This window comes from Pteropus medius, unplaced genomic scaffold (assembly GCF_902729225.1).
Source record: "Pteropus medius unplaced genomic scaffold, Ma_sr-lr_union100, whole genome shotgun sequence".
NCBI lineage: Eukaryota > Metazoa > Chordata > Mammalia > Chiroptera > Pteropodidae > Pteropus > Pteropus medius.
Window position 1 is genome coordinate 4,399,145 of NW_024342466.1, and position 20,061 is coordinate 4,419,205.

The 20,061-nt window shown below is 47.6% G+C and overlaps 1 protein-coding gene across 6 annotated transcripts in view; it reads right to left on the reverse strand.

Annotated features, from left to right (window-relative positions):
- HDLBP (high density lipoprotein binding protein) overlaps positions 1–20,061 on the reverse strand; it is a 62,676-nt gene that overhangs the window by 30,777 nt on the left and 11,838 nt on the right. For 2 of the 6 annotated variants that reach the window (XM_039861101.1, XM_039861104.1), the window contains one exon: positions 92–153. The exons of 1 other annotated variant lie outside the window; for it this stretch is intronic. The gene's annotated coding sequence lies outside the window, so the exon portion shown is untranslated. Of the gene's footprint in view, positions 1–91; positions 157–4,222; positions 4,316–20,061 lie in introns of those variants that run through there. 3 more of the 6 variants (XM_039861103.1, XM_039861112.1, XM_039861102.1) reach the window with 3 other exon arrangements.

Consider the following 20,061-nt stretch of genomic DNA (forward strand, 5'->3'; position numbering starts at 1 on the left):
GCGACTAGAGACTTAAGGATGAAGCGTGACGAAAGAAAATGCACACACGGCCGGGGGACAGGAAGCCTCCGGACAGGACAGTCAAACTTACCAGCAAAACGGTCAACAGCCAGGAAGTCCGTCCCGAGGCCACCTGGGTCAGCCCGCCAGCTCCTGCTGGTGTGGGGCGGGGAGGCAGAGGGAACAAGGACCAGGGAACAGTTACTTATCTGTACCCTACAACCCAGATCCTTCTGCCTCCCAACTAGAAAAGGTCAGAACGTTACTTAAACTTTACTGATACTTAGGCAATCTTCTTGGGGAAAAAATGGAAGCTCCGGTCCTAGGCCATTCGCTTCAAACAAAACGTATTCGAGTAAAATATGAACCATCTAGGACTTTGACAGAGTGACTTTTCCAGGGACCTGAGGGGGTGATCCCATAAGTACCAAAACTTTTAAGGTTCTGTGACATCGAGTGTGGACCTTGGGGGTCCATTCTAACCAGGTCACCAGACAGCAGGGTTGGAAGGAACCTTCCACGGCAGCCAGGGGAGACCAAGAACTGCTCTGTGAAATAAGAGGGAAGTCCCTCGGGGGACTTCAGGATACTGAGGCTGCCAGGTAGGCTACCTGCCGCTTTATGCAAAACACCACACCACACGCACTCGATAAGGTGTGATAAGCTAGGCGTGGGTCTAGAGTGGGAGAATCGACGACAGTAACAGAACACCTTACCTGACTGGAGAGTAACACCCCCAGATTCCCACCCACAGTACCCACGGTTCAGGAGCTAGGGAGACAGTCCATGGCAACTGGAGGGCTATCAGAAGACGCTAGATTTAAAAGCATCTTACTGTCCCAGCTGCGCTGGGGATCTGTGGCGCTTCAGGATTTTTAAAAATCTCTCAACGCAGGGCTTGAGTTCCACGGGAAAAACACTACCACCCCCAGGCCAGAGCCTCAGTCCCACCGGGTGCATAGATGCACCAAGCGAAGGGGAGATGGTGCAGCAAACTGGCTGCGACTATCCATTTCGGAATTGTCTCCAAAAATTCTAACGTGAGAGTTTTAAAGATCAAGGCGAGGACAAACACCTTGCCAGGGAATCAGGGTATCAGAGGAACACATCCACACAGCTGGCTGACAGGTGTAAAAGGTGACAGCTCCCTGAGACTCCCAGGGTCTGGCCTGCCCACACTTAGCCAGGCCAGAAGCAGGACGGGATGCTCCAGATCCACACACTGATAGGGGAGCCAGGCCCCAAGCCTCCAACACACCTTACTGGGGCTGCCCACGACCTTCCACCCGAACAGCCTGCAACTCCAGGGTGTCCCAGGCACCAACGTCATTTCTTAAAATCCATGAAAATCTACCCCTTAACAAGCCAAGCTCGCCCCATGACCACAGCTGCGTCCAGACCCTCTCCTCTGCGCTGCCACTGACCAGTCCTCTTGTTTTCCTGGGCAGGCCTGTCTTTAATGCCCGGTGATAGGCACACCACAGCCTGTGTACAGAAACTGCCCACGTCTGCTCCAGCCATGGATCTGTGACAAGCCAATCCCCACCTGCACCTGGCGTCACGTGGAGGTGGGACGATTCCTGCAGCCTTCCTCTGACATTGCTCACACATGTTTCAGAAGTCCTGGCCAGATAGCCCTTCTACTGAGCCCTCGGTGTGAGTGGCTTAAGCAAGAGGCAGCACCATAGCCAAAGCTCACGCAAGGGAGGGCGAGCCTGTCAGATCCTCTGGCGCCCCACGTGAGCACAGCCCCTGGGCGGTTGAAGAGGGACAGAGGGACCTCTAGAAAACTGCAGACTGGTTTGACAGGGTACACTGGGTCTCCAGTCTCCAGATTTCAAATGGCAGTTTGAATCTGAAATGTCACAGTTGAATGGATTAAATGGAGCAATAGATTTAACATCTAAGGTTCTGATATCATCAAATGAGACTACTGTTGTTCTTATAAACGTCTCAAAACCCGATCTTTAAAGAATCCATTTCAAACATGCCTCTGATGACCCATGTGCAAATCCAGACCTCAGCCCCACCTGAGGCTCGGGTCAGGTCTGATGATAGCTAGCACTCACCCCTACCCACTGGCTCTAGCTCTCCTTTCCCAGAAAGCACCCAACAGATGGACTCCTGCTCCACGGAGACCTCACCACAGAGAGCTGGGCTGGGCTGGGCAGACTCTGCGCCCAGCTCCTTCCTTGCTATCTGTAGTTCCCAGGAGGCCTCAGACAGGCCCCAGGCCCTGGTCTCTACAGAGGCCAAACATCTGTGATCAGTCCCTCACTGGATCTAATAATGCTGCTCAAATCGGGATGGAAAGGGACCTCAGACAGCACTGTCCTGCAGTCTGTGCACTATGAGGGACAGGGATTCCAAGGGAGCCCGCGCCCCACCTCTGTCCTCCTCTGTGCAGCTGTCGCGCTGTGCCCAAACCTACAACTTCTCTGCCCCGTCCGGCCACAGAGAACAAGTCTGCTCTCTCCCACCAGACTCCATCGGGTGCCTGAAGCCCTTTCTACCTCCTCCAGTTATTCCCAAGACGGCCCAGTCCCTCCATCATTTTCATCGCTCTCAACTCCTTCCCCTGCACAAAGCAGGCAAGTCCACCCCAGACAAATCTCAAACTATTCTCAACCTGCACTTTAAGCTTTGTTTCTCAGAGTGTAAATGTCCACAGCAAAAAAAGCCACATCTCAAATTAAAAGTACACAGCAAACAGAACTAGAAGAGGAGAGTAGATAACAGTCAGGTTCTTCTCTTCCACCCCAGGGCACTGTCAAGCACTGTGGACTCCCCATGTTGGAGATGTGGCATCACCACATATGTGGATCACATCTGAAACTCGGTCCTAATAAACGCATAACAGAAAAGTCTTTAAATGAAGGGCTATACTTTTCTGCTTCTGAACAAACAAATATAAGATTCCTTTGTGACATTCTGCCAACTATATATTTGAAAGGAAAAGTCTTTGCAAAAAGAGGACCGTGAATAGTAGTCAGAAAGAATGTCACCTCTGCCAGTAACGAGACCCTGAGTGCTCTCAACACGCTTCGTACAGACAGGACCGGGTTCAGAGGGCCTCAGAAACCTCCCGCCAGCATCCAGGACTTTGCCCTCTCTGCTTCCAAAACTGAACTTACTTTTATCCCCACAGCAAACTTGCAATGGAAACTTTTTTCAAAGTACTTCTCAGGACCCCCAAATCAGACTCGCGACTAAAACCATAAAATCCGATGGGCTGAAAGATCACAAGGCCCAAGCCTCAGAAAGACCGAGCGTACGAGGAGCATACGAGGCCCGCCGAGTGGCGAGCAGAAAAGGCTGCGTGCGTTTCGCCAACTTCTGCAAGTCGGCACCATCCAGCAGGAGGAACTTTCGCAGATGCCACCTCAGCACGGCCCTCCCACAGGCCACGCGAGCCCGCGGGCGGGGACAAGCTTAAAGGGGCAGGAGCACGCTCAGCCTCCCCGCCTTCCATCCAAATTCGGTATTTTTCCGTAATGTGATTTTCGTCCGGGACCCTGGGGCGCATCCAAGTCGTGCTCCAGCCGGAGGAGGGCAGCGGGCCCAGCCCGGACCCGGCGGCAGGTGGAGGTGCGGCCCGCATGCTAGCCCCCTTCCCCCCTCCCCGCCGCTGTCCCGGGGCTCCCCTGCGGGACAGACACCCGTGACACCCCTGCTGCAAGCTGGGGAGGGGGTCCCTGGGAGGGGAAGGGGGCACAGCCAGGCCGCCCACGTCACCGACCTGGGTCCAGGTCGGCCGCCCCTCCCCCCGCGCTGGGACCGGTGGGGAGGGCACGGGGAACGTGACCGGGCCCCCGTTGCCTCGCTGTCGCTGCGGGGCTGGCGAGGGGCCGGCAGGCGCGGGACTCGGGAAAGTTTCTCGCTCTTCCCTTGCCAGCGCCGCGGCCCATGCGCAGTGGTGACACGTAGCCGGCCCCCCCACACACCCGGCGGGGCCGGCCCGGGGAGGAGGGGGCGGCCGTGGCCCCGGCAGGGAGGAAGGGGGTACCGGCCAGCAGGCCGCGGTGGGTGGGGGGAAGGAAGACGACCCCGGCCCCTCCCCCTGCCCGCCCGGCCAGTGCTCCACGTCGGCAGACCCGCCCGGCGCCCCGGCCCCGCCCCCGGTGCCCCAACTTCTCCGCAGTGCTCTCCTCCCCACCGCCACCCGGCCCCGCCGGGCCGGAGCCCCGGAACCCCCGCCCGGCTCCGGCGCTCGCTCGCTCACCCGCCTACCCGCCCGCCGCCCGCGGGAGAAGCCGGCCGCTCCGCTGCGACGCTCCCAGCGCTCCGCTCCGAGGCCGGCGCTCGGGCCCCCGCGGCTATATAGGGCGGCGGCTCCAATCCCGCCGAGACACGTCAGACCACGGCGCCCCGCCCCGCCGCCCCGGGGACCCCGCCCCCGCCCCGCCGCACAGGTCAGGGCGCCCACGGAGTCCCGCCCAACTCCAGAAGGCGGCGGGGGGCCCGCTCGCGGGGTCGGCTGAACGGCCGCTCTCGAAGCGGGGTCCCCAACGCCACCGCCTCCCCACCCCAGAAAGAAACAAGAAACCTCGAGGGGCAGCACAAAGGGAATTAGGCGCTGCCCCAGCCATCCCCAGCCTTTGGGACGGAGGACGAGCTGGCTTTAAGCCTCGCGAAGCTCCGCTGGGAACACCCCCGCTTCCAAACTCGGGAGCACAGGTTGGCGCTCCCTCGTTCCGTGTCGGTCCTGGTGCCCGTCACTTCTATAAACTCCCCAGCTCTGTTCCTCAGCTAACACTTTAATCCCCTCGACAGCGCAGAGCTCCCTTTCTTTGAAGAGCGTGGCTAAGAATGGGTGTGCCCACCATGTGCCCAGGCCTAGGCACCCACGAGCAGAACAGAAGCAAACCCTCAAGGGGCTTCTGCCCTAGTGGGGGAAAGCCAGGGCTGCATCCACCCTGCTGTAAGTGGTAACCTCCACGTCCAAGGCTAGCAGAAGCGTCTGCAGATACCAGTTTGCACCTGTGACCGGGTGGCACAGGAGCAGAACCATGCGGAGGGTGGGGCTGCCCCAGGGACACTTGAGGCCTGGAGCACCCCACAAAGGGCGAGAGGCAGGGCGTGTGGGCACTGCGGCAACAGAGGCCAGGTCAGATGAGCCCAGGGCCTGGCCAGCGTGGCCTGTGACCGCACGGAGCTGCCTGGGATGATGGGTGGCGGTGGGGGCTCTGGGCAGAGGGCAGGACCGGATGTATTTCAGGGGGCCGCTGTCCAAGTCTCCAGAGGGCGAGGTGGGCAGAGACGCTCCTGCAGTTGTTTCCCCTGAGGATGACCGTGGCTTTCCATTAAGGTTGGCAATGGGGTGGATAAGTGGCCGGATTTGGAAGGGAGCATCAAGGAGTTTCTTCTCAACTGGACACAGGCGTGACAGAAAGAATGGCAGGGAGGTTCTGGCTGCCCTCAGGGAGCCTGAAGCCTAGATTGGTAAGGGGGAGTGGGATGCAGAGACTCAGACTACGCTGGGGAGGTGCCACGTGAGATGCCCACTGGATGGCCGAGTGGGGGTGTATGTGCAAGCTGAGGCCAGGGGGAAAGCCCAGCCGTGTCTGGGAATGTCACGGCCCTCGTGACATCACTGTGGAAGAGAAACCATGGGAGACAGAAAAGTCCGCCCCTGGAGCCGGGGAAGTCATCGTCAAGGCAGTGCCCCGGCCCATCCTAGGAGGGCGCCTTGGATCTGGGAGGGTCTGGCTAAGCACCACGGAGGTCCTCTGCGCCGCTTCCCGTGTTCTCACGGCTGTTGGCAGGTTGACCGGCAACTCAGTGTGTTTTGCTGTTGGTTTCTGAAGGCTCAGCGCTGTGGAGAGGAGGTGACGAAGGGGAAGAGGGAGGCATTTGGGAACACTCGGCAGGCCTGCTGTCCAAGAACTGCCAACGAAGGTAGGAAGCTGCCGCAGGCAGAAGCTCGCACTGTACCTGAGGCACAGCAGGCCTTTAAAGAATTGGTTTAAAAACATACCCGATGAAAGAAACAAAATCAAATGTTAAATTTGTGTGACGAACCATGCCAGGGCGTGTCCATGCTGACGACAGCGGCCCGCTTTTCTTCCCAGCAAGCTTTAGTGCAGCAAGGCTAAAAGTCTGTAGAGGCAAACTCTTAGATGTCTGGGTCCGGCGAAACCGCACCAGATACTGTGCGAACCACTATGGCTGCCTCAAAAGGCGAGCATCAGTCTGAGAAGCTTTGGGTCGGCTCAAGGCAAAAGTTTAGAACAGACCTGCCTCCCACATAAAGCCATGGTCTCCCAAAAGAACTAACTCTCAACAGAAGGTAGCTGTTAGGAAAAAAAAGAAAAGAAAACTCTACACCAAACACACTATAGTGAAACCTGAGGATGATAAAGACAAGAGAAGACCTTAAAAGCAGCTGGAGAAAAAAGACGGGTTACCTACAGAGAAGCCCCAGAGAGAAGAGCAAACAACTGAACAGCCAACATCCAGACCTACCAGAGGACAATGAAATAACACCTGTAAATTGTGCTGAAGGAAGTAACTATCACCTTGGAATTCTTTACCTCATTTAAGAACTGGAATGAAATAGACACTTTCAAAAAAAGATAAAGCAATTACTATTGATGAATAACTACTGAAATAACTATTAAAGGATATATTTCAGCAAGAAGAAAATCAAAGTCAGAGACTTGCAAGATGAATACTAAGAAACCATTAACCTAGATAAAGTGAAACAAGCATTTATCGTATACTAACAATAAAATGTGGAGAAAGTTAAAATATAAGATAGAATTAAGATTCTAGGTAGCACAAGAGACTCATTCAGATTAAAAGACACATACAGTAAAAGGAGGGGGATGAGAGAAGATACGGCCTTGACAGACCCAGAGGGTCCTGCGCTGAGTGACATGGGTCGGAGAGAGAGACAAATATCAGACGATTTCACATACATGTGGGATCTAAAGAACAAAACATAGGCAGAAATAAACTCAGAGATACAGGGAATATTTTGAGGGCTACTGGATGGGAGGGGGAGTGGGGAGACGGCAAAAAAAGGCAAAGGGCTTCAGAGGTATGAAGGGTTAGCTGGAGAGTGTAGCATGGGGGAGATGGTTAATCACGTGACAAGTGTGTAAGGGGGTGGGCACTAGATTTAGTGGGGTGATCGCTTTGCGAGTTATGTGGATCTCTGATCGCTATCGCTGTACAATTGAGACTGGTATATTGTATGCCAACTATAATTCAATGAGTTTCAAAAAACACTGAATTGTACAATGTAAATACTAGCAACTAATTGTCTATTATATTTCAATAGAGCTGGAAAAAAAGACTATGCAGCAATAAAATATAAGGCGGGGGAAACTGAAGCTACAGTATTTTGGGGAGAGGTTAAAAATATTAATTTTAGCCCTTGTTAAATGAATGATAAAAATTTAAGGATAATCCAGTAAAAACAAAGTTTTTAACTTTCAAACCACAACTCAAACTCTTTCAAATGGAATTTACTGGCGATGTTCTATCTTAGATTAGGTGTTAGGTTCAGAGGTACTCACTACAATACGTATTATTACTTACCGGTTACATTTTTTTTTGTATTGCTAATTATTAAACAAGGAGAAAACAAAACAGGAAGCAATCGAAGTAAAGAGAAGCAACTTCAAAGCCAATTTAAAACACAAGAATGATGGATCAACGAATCATTTGTAGTCTTAATACACTAAACTGGCCCGTTACAAAATCCAGCCGTAAGCTATTTAAGAGTCTGAAACTAAGAAGACACAGAGGTTGAAAGTAAAGGGATGGACGAAACACTCCAGGCAAGTCCTACCCAAAGAAACATGGGCTAGCTACATTACTGTGAGATAAGACAGAATGTAGGATAAGAAGCATTATTAAGAAAAAGGTCAAGAATGAAAAATTCAGTCAACTCTATGTGTACAATAACATAGCTACAAAAATATATAAAGTAAAAACCAAACGTTACTAGAAACTGATATATCCAAGGTTACAGGGGAAGACTGACTTGAATCTTGGTAACGGATTATGGAGATTAAAAATGTACAGACAATTAAAACAATGTAGTTAATAAAACTACTTTATTGGATTTTTGTAATCTGTCGCCCGATGATGAGAAATGACATGTTATTTTCAAATGGAACTTTTATAAAAATTGGCAAGGAGCTGAGGCAACAACAAAAACAAAACCCCAACAAATGGCGAAGAATATCATAACATTCTCTGACCACGACACAATCAGTTACGAGTCCACTTAAAATTTTAAGAAGCCTGGAAATTTTAAAACTCGCTCCTAAATAGGTCATAGGTCAAAGAAGAAATCTGAAAATATTTAGAATCTAGAAAATATTTACAATAAAGCAGTTATATATCCACAGTTGTGGAATGAAGCACAAATGTCACTTAGAGATAAGTTTATAACCTTAAGCCATCATATTATGGTGAAAAGAAAAAGTAAAAATTGGCTAATCACCCGCTTCTGAATGCAGAAAAATCGAATATAAAGTAAAAAAAATAAAAATTAGAAATTAATAAAGTAAAAGATGTACTAGAGAGAGTAAACACAACCTACAGCAGAGTCTTTAAAAAGACTAGTTAGAACTCTGGCAAAAATTGATCAATGAAAAAAAGGGGAGAACAAGTATAAATAGGCAACATAAAGAATTCGAAGGGAGTCAAAAACTACAGCTACAATAGACTGAAAAAATCACACAAGAATTCTATTGAGAAAAGTATGTATTATCAAAAACTTGAAAACAGATGAAATAGGCAATTTCTAGAAATATAAGTTACCCAAAATGAGTCTGTTTAGAAACGCCAGCACTGTAAGAACACCCTGAGGGATGACCGACCTCCCGACCTCCCGACCTCCCCACTTCGCTGAGAGGGCCAGGAAACTAACACTTCCCAGGCAAGGATCACAGGAAAAAAACGTGTGAATTTCATTTATGTACTTGAAAGCAAAAGCCTAACATAATCTAAATCTAGCCAACTGATCCAGAAACATACACACAAATATGTCATGCTAAAGTCAAGTTTATTCCATTAATACAAGGGGGTATACCACGAGGATAATAAAGTAATTCACCACAATATTAGCACTGGGGCAAGAATGATTTGATCATCCAAAACATTAAAGAAGGAAAAAAAAAAAAGGGGGGAGGGGATCTGACATTATTTACCCATTCCTGATAAAAACTAGGAATACAAGACACTTCCCTAATTGGACACTCCCTCCACTGAAGCCCTCGGTAGAAGCTTTCACACCAGGATCATGAAGAAGACAGCTTGCACCAAGTGACAGAGCATTATCTGCTCGAATCTACACTGCAGATTCTGGCCAAGGTAGTAAGGAAAATTGAAAAAGGTACAAGAGACTTGGAACCGAAGCGAAACTGCCAAGGTTCAGACAACCGTCCCAACATGAGGTCCAGAGAACTGGCAAACGCACCACTAGAACTAATTAAACAGTCCAACGGGACCAGTACACAAAATTATTCCCAACACCGGCAACAAACTGTTGGAAATCAATCGAATAAGAAAATAAAATTTATAGAGCATATTATAAAAATCTCTGAAAAGACCTAAATGGTGAAATTCTGTGTTCAACTCCACAGGGAGACTTAACCATAAAGGTGGTAGTTCTCCCCTGACTAGAATTTCAACGCAAATGCAACTTCAATCCCAAAAGAGGTGTGGATGTGTGTGCGTGTGGAATTTTACAACCAGATTTTATACATTTGCAAAAAAAATTTTTACATGCATTTTAATAGCGCATTATAGAATATGTATATATACAATTTTTAGAACATCTACACATACAATTTATATTCATACAACAAGTTTAATACAAGGAACCAACGGCCGTAAACAGCTGATAGATTCTGAGGAAAAGGAGGTAGAGACCTGCCCCTCAGTACCAAGGTTTCACAGCTGTAGTCACTCAGGCCACGTGGCGCTGGCACAGGGACCCACACAGAGAACCACGGAACAGAGAGGAGGGCCCCTGACACAAACATAACAGACAGATGTCATTTTCCTCAGCGGTGACCTTGCGGACAGACCACACAATCGAAAGCTGAGAAAAACCCTGGGTCCTTACTTCACACCACTCCCAAGGCCTAGTAAGGCTTAAGATGCCAATGCCAAGAGAACAGCCCCACTTCTAGGCGTAAGCCTTAGGGAGAAGCTTGCCCACTCGAGTCCCAGCCCACCTGTTGGCAAGTGAACATGGACAGAGAAACCGAGGCGTGTCACTTATGCTACTTATCCTCTCTGCTGACGGGATCTCACTGCAGCGGGGCTCGGGACGAGGTCTGACAGGTGCCACGCAGGCCTGCGGTCCTGTGGGAAGCTGGCGCTAGGGGATGGGGCGTCCGGCACAGCAGCGTCTGGTGCTCTCCCACACTGAGTGCGTGGTTGGGTCAGGGCAAAGAACAGTATGTTTTCATCCCCCTTGATAGCTGAAATTTACTAGTTAACTCCTTTTGTGATTAAGCTTATTTCTACGGGGCTACACACTGTCATGTCAACCCAAGCTGGCTCATTCTAATACTGAACACATCAGAACCCAGTGCCTGTCTTTGACTCAAAGATAATATTATTTACTGTATGCACATTTTCAACTCAGCAGCTCTTTCTGTAAAATGAAGCAGCCCAAGTTCAGATGAGCGGCGAACAGCTGCAGTTCACGCTTCCTTTTACACTGCTTTGTTCTTTCTCCACTGTTTCTGTAAGTCTCACTTCTTTTCGGGAAGTCACAGAAAGGGTAACTTGGAATTTTCTTCAATAGCACTGTAACTCTTATTAGATTCATGTATTTCTCTGTAATTTGCAAATAAGAACTTAGCCTGAGTGTTAGCTAAGTCCTATCGGCAACCCTAGCGAGAAGAGGCTGTACAAAGAGCACCAGACCTGTTGTCAGGACACGAGGTTCAGGCTCCTGCTCAGACACCATCTGGGTCTCCTTGGCTGGTTGTCTAAGCTCTCAACTTTTACGTTTCTCATTGCAAACTTTTGGGGACTTTGTAAATTGTTAAAAAGATCAAGAAGAGAATCTGCTCTATAGTATCTCACTGTTTGGGGATATTAGCATTTAATTCCACTAAATAAAAACATTTAATGCAGTACTCTACCGCATTCATTTTATGAATACCGAAATAATCAGCAAATATCTTTATACAGGTGAGTAAAGAATATTAATTTAGAGCCCTATTCAAGAACATGCACACTTCATAACAATTTTTAAAAGCACAAATATTAGGTTCATAAAGGAAGTTAATGAATTTCCATAGAAAGAAATGAAACACTATTCTCCAGAGCCATGCTGGCCAATGTGTACTGTCAACACGTGTCTACTGACACCCAAGATGTGGCCAGTTCAAACTTGATATATGCTTTAATTATAAAAATACGCACTGGATTTTGAAGACTTAGATCAAAAAAAAGTAAAACATTAATGATTTTATATTGATTACATGTTAAAATAATATTTTGGATTGGGTTAAACAAAATATTAAACTTAATTTCATGTTTCTTTTTACATTTCAAGGTGAATGTTAGAACATTTTAAATTATATACGTAACTCTTACTTGAACAGCAGTCCTAGAGTTGGTTTCCTAAACCAAAGCATAAATGTAACTTGACAAAAAGATTTTATTAATAAACTTTATATAGCAGTCTTAGAGGAAAAAACCCAAATCATTTATTATCTCTTGTTTACAATGAATAAATTTAGATTAGGGGGGAAAAATACAAAATGGGTACTTGTCTCAGTATCTCCCATACCAAAAAAACCATGGAGGAATGTGTGGCGTAAGGTACAGTTTCAAAGACTTCTGGGCAAGAAGTGACCGTGTTTAGTTTACAGCATTTCTTCCAAGGACTCCAACAATCCATTAAAAAAGAGGTGTGGGAGGCAAAAAATACAAACATCTTTCACAGAATTGCAAGAAGTGTTTAATTTGTTCAAAAGGAAACTCAAGTTGAAGGTAGTATGACAGTCTACATTTTACCTCTCAGTTTGGCAAAAATAAAAGTTTGATGACTGTCAAAAAAGGTGTGGGAAAGCGTGTGGCTGGGGAGTAATTACTGATACGATCTCATAGGAAAGCAGTTTGATTACAGGCTATAATTTAAATACAAATATTCTCTGACCCAGCAAGTCCTACTTCTAAGAATTCTCACACATGTACTTGCCTATGTATCCAAAGATAAATGTGTTGAGCTAGGGCTGGGAGTCTGTGTTGTCTCTTATCCGTAGAGAACCGGGTAAACAGACAATGGCAGAGCACAAAGTCCCCTAACTGGCCTCTATAAATGACCTGCTGAATGACCAAGTCTTCACTGGCCGGGAGAACCTATGAACTGAGGCCACTCTCCACGATCAACTGTCCCTACTGTGCCCTGGACTCCAGCTCTCCCCACAATGGACGCTGGCTCCCACACCTGCTTATTCCGGCTTCGACTGCTAACGTAACCGCACAATTTAAAAATAAAAAAGAGAAGCAAAGAAATGTTTCAGTAACGTTAAGTTCAGTACAATGAAATTCTCAACAAGGGCAGGTTAGTTTTAAAAAAATTAAGTCAGGTAAAAAAAGAACCCTTAAAAATCTCAAGGAATCCTACATTCCAACTGCTTTGTCTTAAATCCTTGATCCACTTAAGAGACTTCAAGCTGAATGTCCCAGACGACTCTTGTGAGTTTGGTATAGGCAAGAGATTATGCAGAAATTCAGTCAGCAGACCCTCAAATCCAGAATCTGAGCCCTGTACGAAACGACTGGTGAATGAACGAACACCCCTCCTGCGACCATACACCTAGTGTCCGTGCCAACTAGCGAGAAAGGGCAGCTCTGCACTCCACTGCCGTGTGCCCAGCTGTGTTAGAGGCGTGTTGGGATATGCAGTGTCTCTGGAAGGACGCTCCAGCCACTGAGAATGGAAGAGGGCATGGAGCCAGGAGCTGAGGAAGCACCAGCCACTGGGGAAAGGAGGGGCTGGCTTAGAAAGGCAGCAACTTCACCACTGTGTACGCCTGAAACTAACGAGACACTGTATGCCACCTGTACCCAAAATGAAAGAAACTATTTTCAAAAAGAGCAACTGCATTGTGAAGCTGTATACTGTGAGGTTAGGAGGTGAGCACATGTCAAAACATTATGTATTTCATATACCACTTACCAAAAAAAAGGTTTTCACAGGTAGAGAAACGATGGAAGGACCTATGCTAGGTGCTAACGGCGCTAAAGTCGTTCCCAAGCAACAGCAGGAAAGCCCTGCGTGCCCATCCTCGCTCTAGCCAAGGCGCCTCCCACCGGAGAGGAAAAGAGAGGTGCCACGTGGCATCGGCTACTCCAAAGCAGCGAAAGGCAAGCAACACGCACAGAATTGTCTTTTCTGTTTAACTAAATCACGCATCAGTAAGAAGTCTGAAGGAATCGACTTTTTGTTGTCAATTTTTGTGAGGGACTGCTGGCTATGGAAAAGGTGAGGCTTTACGTGAACCCCTGGAACCCGAGAACTGCAGACACCTGCAAGCTGCAGGATCTGGAGAGCAGTGTGGCGGGCCAGTCCTGCCCAGCTGCCGCACGCACAGCTGGGGACCACGGGCAGTGGGGGACCGCGGGCCATGGCGCATCTCGGCGTGAAGAAAAAGGTCCCTGAGAGTGAGCACCCCACCCTGGGAGGACAGGGACAGCCCTTCCCACCGGCCACTGACGTGCGGCCTACTGGGTGACCATCTGCTCAGATGACTTCTCAGAGTCTCCATCTCTTAAAATTCTTTGTTTCGTTAAAGAAACCAGCCACTGCTTCCTGGTGAAGGTACTTCTGCGTGACCCTTGGGTCACTCACGTCTCCAAATGCCATGGTGACATGTTTCAGACCAGCTCCTGTACACACAGATTCCTCACCACAGGCTAGGGGCCACAGCAAGCCCCCACCTCAATGTAATGGTGTTTCTGGAAAGAGAAGGCCAGCACGGCCAGGCTGCGGATGCACTGGCTACAGAATAGGGCTCTGTCAGACTCCCCTCTATCCTACAAGAAAAAGCACTTCCGCTCTTCCGACTATAATTCCCATTAAACTGTAAGAAACATAATCATCCCGAGTTTGACCTGAGGCAACAGCTTGTACTTGAAGGTATTCTTCCTACAATTTACATAGAAAAGCGCCATGAGCTAGAATGAGCTTAGCTCCAGCTTCTAAAAACCTCTGCTGTGGATACAAAGCTAACTGAAGCCATGGGTGGGAACACTTAGTCAGAGTCAGTCCCACGAACACAGTGCTCCTCTATGGAGGAGCAACGAACATCAGAAAACTCAAGTCTGCTTTCTGCCTTCTCCAGTGCCTTAAGCAAAGCAGTCACACGAAGTGTGCTACCTGTTTGGTGACACTGGGCACGTCACACCTCTTGGCCTGTTTCCTCCTTGTCAGACGAGGACGTGGGACTTCATTATCTCCCCCAGTACTATCTTTCTGAGTCTACTCTAGGGGATAAACCTTATTTTTGGACTTAAAGACTCCATGGAAGCCCTTAATGACACAGCGGTCCTCCAAAGAACCAACCCAACATTGAGGCGCCCTAAGACAAGCACAGCGAGCAGACCTGAGTGGAGGCATCGCACCCTATCCTGAGTCAGACAGTGAGACGCTGGCCTCAGAGCAGGTCCTGGCCGCGTGCTGGCCGCGTGCTGGCGGGCATCTGCAAGCAAGGACGCAGCCGTCCACCTGCCGAAAGCCCGCAGGCGAGAACACACTGCCAGCACCACCCAGAGGACCAGAAGGAAAGAAAGACCCTGTGGCTCCACAGGGAGCCAAGGGGAGGGGCAGGGGACAGCAGGGTCCAGACCCACACGCGGCGCTGGATTAGGGGAGCCGCCAAGGCCAGCTCCGAGCAGACATTAAGTACCTACCTGCGGGGAACTGTGGCTGCTCTGTGGAGACAGGCCTGTAGAATGGCAGCAGCAGGAACAGCAAGAAATAAAATGCTAACCAAGACCGGACGAAGGCGGCTTCCACGCGGAGGTGGGTGGCCGGCCAAAGCGCGCTATGCCCGCCCAGTGGAGGTGGGTGCGGCACAGGAGGCGTAGCTCGCCCCTGCTCTGCAGAACAGTCGGAAGCTCAAGTGCACGTGTGTCTGCCCACATTAAAATAACGGGAGGAGGAAAGAAGCGGGGGCAGGGATGGGAGCCGAACTCTTCCCAATGTGCCTCGATTCACATTACAGCTTTGCTTTCTCGGGGCCGACAGATCAGAGAGGAACAGCCTCGAAAAATAAATACGTCCTGCTCTTCATCCTGGTGTTGGCTATGTGGGTGAGTTCAGTTGGTGACAATTCACTGAGCCACATACACTTATGATTCGCGTAGTTCTCTGTTTATCATACTTCAATAAAGTTTCCTAAAAAAATCTAAATGAATCTAACAATGTCACATCGGTGGCATAAATACTGGAGAAAAATGTAACTTTAAAACAATAGTTTGACAACATAGTCTAAGTGGAATATAGCCTAGTACTATGACTATTGTCATTCTAAAAATACACTGTAGGATAAGGTGATCAAGTTAATATCCTTAAAAACCAAGATTTGCAGCATAAGCAAAAGGTACACATTTAAGTGAAAATCACGTAAATTTATATTTGAATTGGAAATGTCTGCACTCACGACTGTCCCCTAGGCCTGTCTGCCCTGAGAAACCTCTAGAACACACACTGCAGCCTCCATACACGTGTCCCCACTGGCCCGAAGCAGGATGAGTCCAGGTGTGGAACAGAACATGGACACGATGGGACACCTTGCTGTGGCAGAAAGCAAGGCAGTCACGGACTAACGGGGTCACATCCAAAGAAGAAGCCAACCTGGGAGAACAATACGAACATGAAAAAAAAATAATTTCAATAGGTTGAAACACACTGATACACACATCTACAAGTTTAGATTGCTAGAGGGAAAAGCCACAAAAATGCACTGTCACTATGGAAGTCGCTAGTTCCAACTCATTCTGAACACTGGTAAAGGAAAGACATTTCCCCTTTCTGTCAAGCAGGAATTGTATTTCAGGGTAATCAGACTTGATAAGGGGAGCCCCGCTGACACAGGCAGACCTTGGAGATACTGCGAGATGGGGTCCATAACACTGCCATGGAGCAAGTATCGCGATAAAGCAAGTCGTCACCTTTTTGCTGGTGGAGGGGGAGCTTGCCTTCAGTTGGTAAAAATACGTAACATGTGAAGCACAATAAAACAAGTATGCCTGTACAAGAGTGCCAATAATAAATGTAGAAATAGAACTAGAAAGTCTTCATTTTGCAATTGCCAATTGTAGGCTAAATCATGGCCCCCATGGCTCCTCTCTCTTGACCTGTGCCTATTCCAAACTAAGGTAGGAATACTCACGGAAAGAGTAGCTTGGATTGTACAGGTGAGACCTAAATGTAATCCCAGTGTCCTTAAGGTGGAGGAAGAGGCCATAAGAAATGCAGGTGACTTCAAGAAGCTGAAAAAGGCAAGATATGGATTCTCTCCCTAGAGCCTCCAGGAGGCCCTGACACCTCGACTTCACCCCAGTGAGACAGATTTCAGGTAATCTGGTACACCGCTAACAGGAAAATAATACACCAGTGAGACAATGGATACAAGCAAAATGGCTGTTAAACCCATTAGGAACTTTGTAAGGGAGAGAAGCAGCCTGCTGACACTGTGCCCACTCATCGATCAAGGATGGCCAGACAGTATGCCTCCGGGTGGAATGCAATAATGAAGTACACAGTGTGACCTATGACCTATTCTTGACACCTCCCCTACCTCCCACCCCACACCCCGCCCCTGCAAAAAAAACACCTGAAACCAATTAAGCATCCAGACCTAGGTACCAGTTTACAGAAGATACGAGGACCAGAGAAACATGCTGCACAGCATAGCACAATCGACCAAATCCACGGTGCAGTGAACTCCCCAGCACAAGTGGCCCTGTTGCTTTTATAGATCAATGGCATCTTCTTCAAAAAGAGAATAAATTGTTATGGATTTTAAAAGAAACTTTAAGCATCAACCAAATGCAGTGTGGGGACACGCTACGGGTTTTGATTCATGCAGAACAAGTGTAAAAACATATTTTGTGACATTTGGAGAAAACTGAACACAAAATAAACACTAGGTGATGTTAACATAGCTGATTTTCTAAGGTATGATTTCTTTAAAGCCCTCATCTACTAAAGATACATGTTTAAGTATTTACAAGTGACATGAAATCTGAGATTTACTTTAAAAATACTCAAACTGAAAATAAAAATTATGGGGAAGGGAAGGGAGGCAGGGAAAGATAAAACAAATGGCAAATGTTGGCAATGGTTGAAGCCAGGTGATACGTATATGAGATTTCAGTATTCTCTTCTATTTTGGGATATATTTGAAAGTTTTCCTAATAAAAAGGCTTAAAAAAGAAAACAAAGAACACTACTTTTCAAGATCTAAGGGATGCTGCCAAAGCCACACTCAGAGGATGAGTAAGACTTGCAAATTTCATGATGAGGAAGAATGAAGATAAATGAGCTGAGCATTCAAGATGGAAAGAGAAAAATCAAAGTAGAAGGAATAAAAAGAACTGGTGTGATAGAAAATAAACAAAACACAGGTTGGTCAATCAAAACCAAAATGTTTCTCTGAAAAAAGCAATTAAAGAGCAATTAACCCATTCTACTCCAGGAGTCCCCAACTCTGGGCTGTTGTACTGGTCCATGGCCTGTTAAGACCGGGGCTGCACAGCAGGAGGTGAGCGGCAGGCCAGCGAGCAAAGCTTCATCTGCATTTGCTGCCTCTCCCCAGCGCTAGCATCACAGCCTCAGCTTCACCTCAGATCATCAGGTGTTAGATTCTCATAGGAGCGCCGGGTCCCTGGTGCCACAAAGGTTGGGGACCGCTGCTCTAGTCCACAAAGAAAAGGAAAGAACACACACATAACACAAGCTCACAATGATATAATATTATCCTTTCCCAGTTTTGCTGTAAGAACAGTGGCACAAATTACAGTAATTATCTCTGGTAGATCCCAAGGAAGCTAGAGCTTCTTTGCCCCATGGGGGCCCCACAAATTATTTTTGTATCTCACTGGCATTAATTGGGTTCTGAGCCCATTAGGGGACCCATAACTGTAGTCAAGGGGACAAGGGGATGGGATATGACTGTTGGTCACAGCCAAGCGGGGTCCGCCCCTGCGGCTCGGCCATTTCATCCATGCATGGTCAGGCATGGTGGAAGAGGGTGGCTCCAAGAGGAAAATCAGGGCACTGTCTGTCTCTCCCAAACAATGAGTGGGTGCTGCAGAGAAGAGAGACTATCAGTTTACAAACATGTAAAGTTTTACACAGAACACCAGCCTAAAAAATATGCACTAAAATTAGAGGATAAGACACAATGACTAAGTAGGGTCTGCTGTGGGGATGCAGGAAGGACTCAATATTAGGAGTGTATGAATCTTGCATTTAGAGCTCAAAGGAGGACAAAAAAACACATACACATGACTGATAAATGGCCATTAAAAAATGCCCAAAAGACTGATGAAATTCAGCATCCATTCCCTGCTTCCTATGGAATTTAACATCGGGAAGATGTAAATGGTTATAAAAATATTGCCCACAATATGTCATATTTAGTGAAAAGCTAAAAATTACCCTTTTGAAATAAGTAACAAAATGACAAAGATGTCTACTATTGTCAAAGACTGTGAAATATGTACCCTAAGGAGACATAATTAAGCAAAGGCACAAATGCCACTGTTCTGCAGATGACCATTGATCTAGAAGACCCCTCTGCGATGAAGGGCTAGGAAGAATGGAGAGTTCAGTAAGTCGGCAAAATGCGACTCCCTCCCCTCCTCCTGGCTCCTCCTCTTTCCCTTCCTCCCCACATACAATGGGCCCAAATCAGGCAGATGTCACCAAGGCTCAGCCCATGAGGCTTACCACAAAGATCTGTCCTCTCCAAGTTCATCTACACCCTCAAGGAAAAGCCAAAAATTATCTGTGGCAGGCTGAACAATGGCCACCCAAAGATATGTTGGATTTGGCATGAAAATGTTACCTTATTCTGGAAAAAACAGTGCTTCCGATGTAATTAAAGATCTCAAGAGGATTTCCCTGGATAATCTGGGTGGGTCCCACATGCCAACACAAGTGACCTTATAAAAGAGAAGAGAGTGGAAGAAACAGCCCGGAGGAGAAAGCTACAAGAAGAGAGGCAGAGGCCACAAGCCAAGGACTGAGGGGTGGCCAGCAGAAGCTGGAGGAGGCCAAGCAAGGTCTCTCGCCTAGAGCTCCAGAGGGATTTCAGATTTCTAGCCTCCAGGACTGTGAGGGAATCAACTTCTGCTGTTTTAGGCCACAGTACTTGTGGTGATTTATTATGGCAGCCCTAGGAAACTAACGCAACATCCCGGTAGGATTTTTCACTGTGAAAAAGATTCCCAAATTCACCTAAGAATAAAACACCTACGGAATAAAATGGGAAACTGGTATTTGGCCAAGCAAAAGTATTAGTACTTAGTAGTACTGGCTAAGGAAATGAAAAATAGAAAAAAAAGGATGAATGAAACAGATTCATGTGTATCGGTGAGTTTATCATTTGATCCAATGGCATTTCAAATTCACAAGGAAGGATGGACCAAGCAATAAACAGAATTAGGTCAATTAGCTATCCATTTTGAAAAAAATATAAAGGTTTATCCCTACCTCACACCATACTCCAAAATTAGTTTCAGCTAGATCAGAGGTTACAGATCTAGATCAGAGATCTGGAGGTAGACAATTAAGCCCTGAGGAGCTAGAACAAACCTGTGAGGCAAACCTGTGACTTGCGGGGTGGGGGGAGCAACAGCCTGCTCACCATACAGGTTGTAGACACCACCAAGGAAGATGCCACCTCATCTGATCCTATTAGAGCTTAAGAATTTTATATAGCAAAGACTATCTAATAATATAGAAATTAAGATACAAATAGAGTTTTTTTGTTTAGAAAACATCTCAATAGGGTAAGACACATCAACACACAGTTCATAGAAAATTAACACATACTGCAC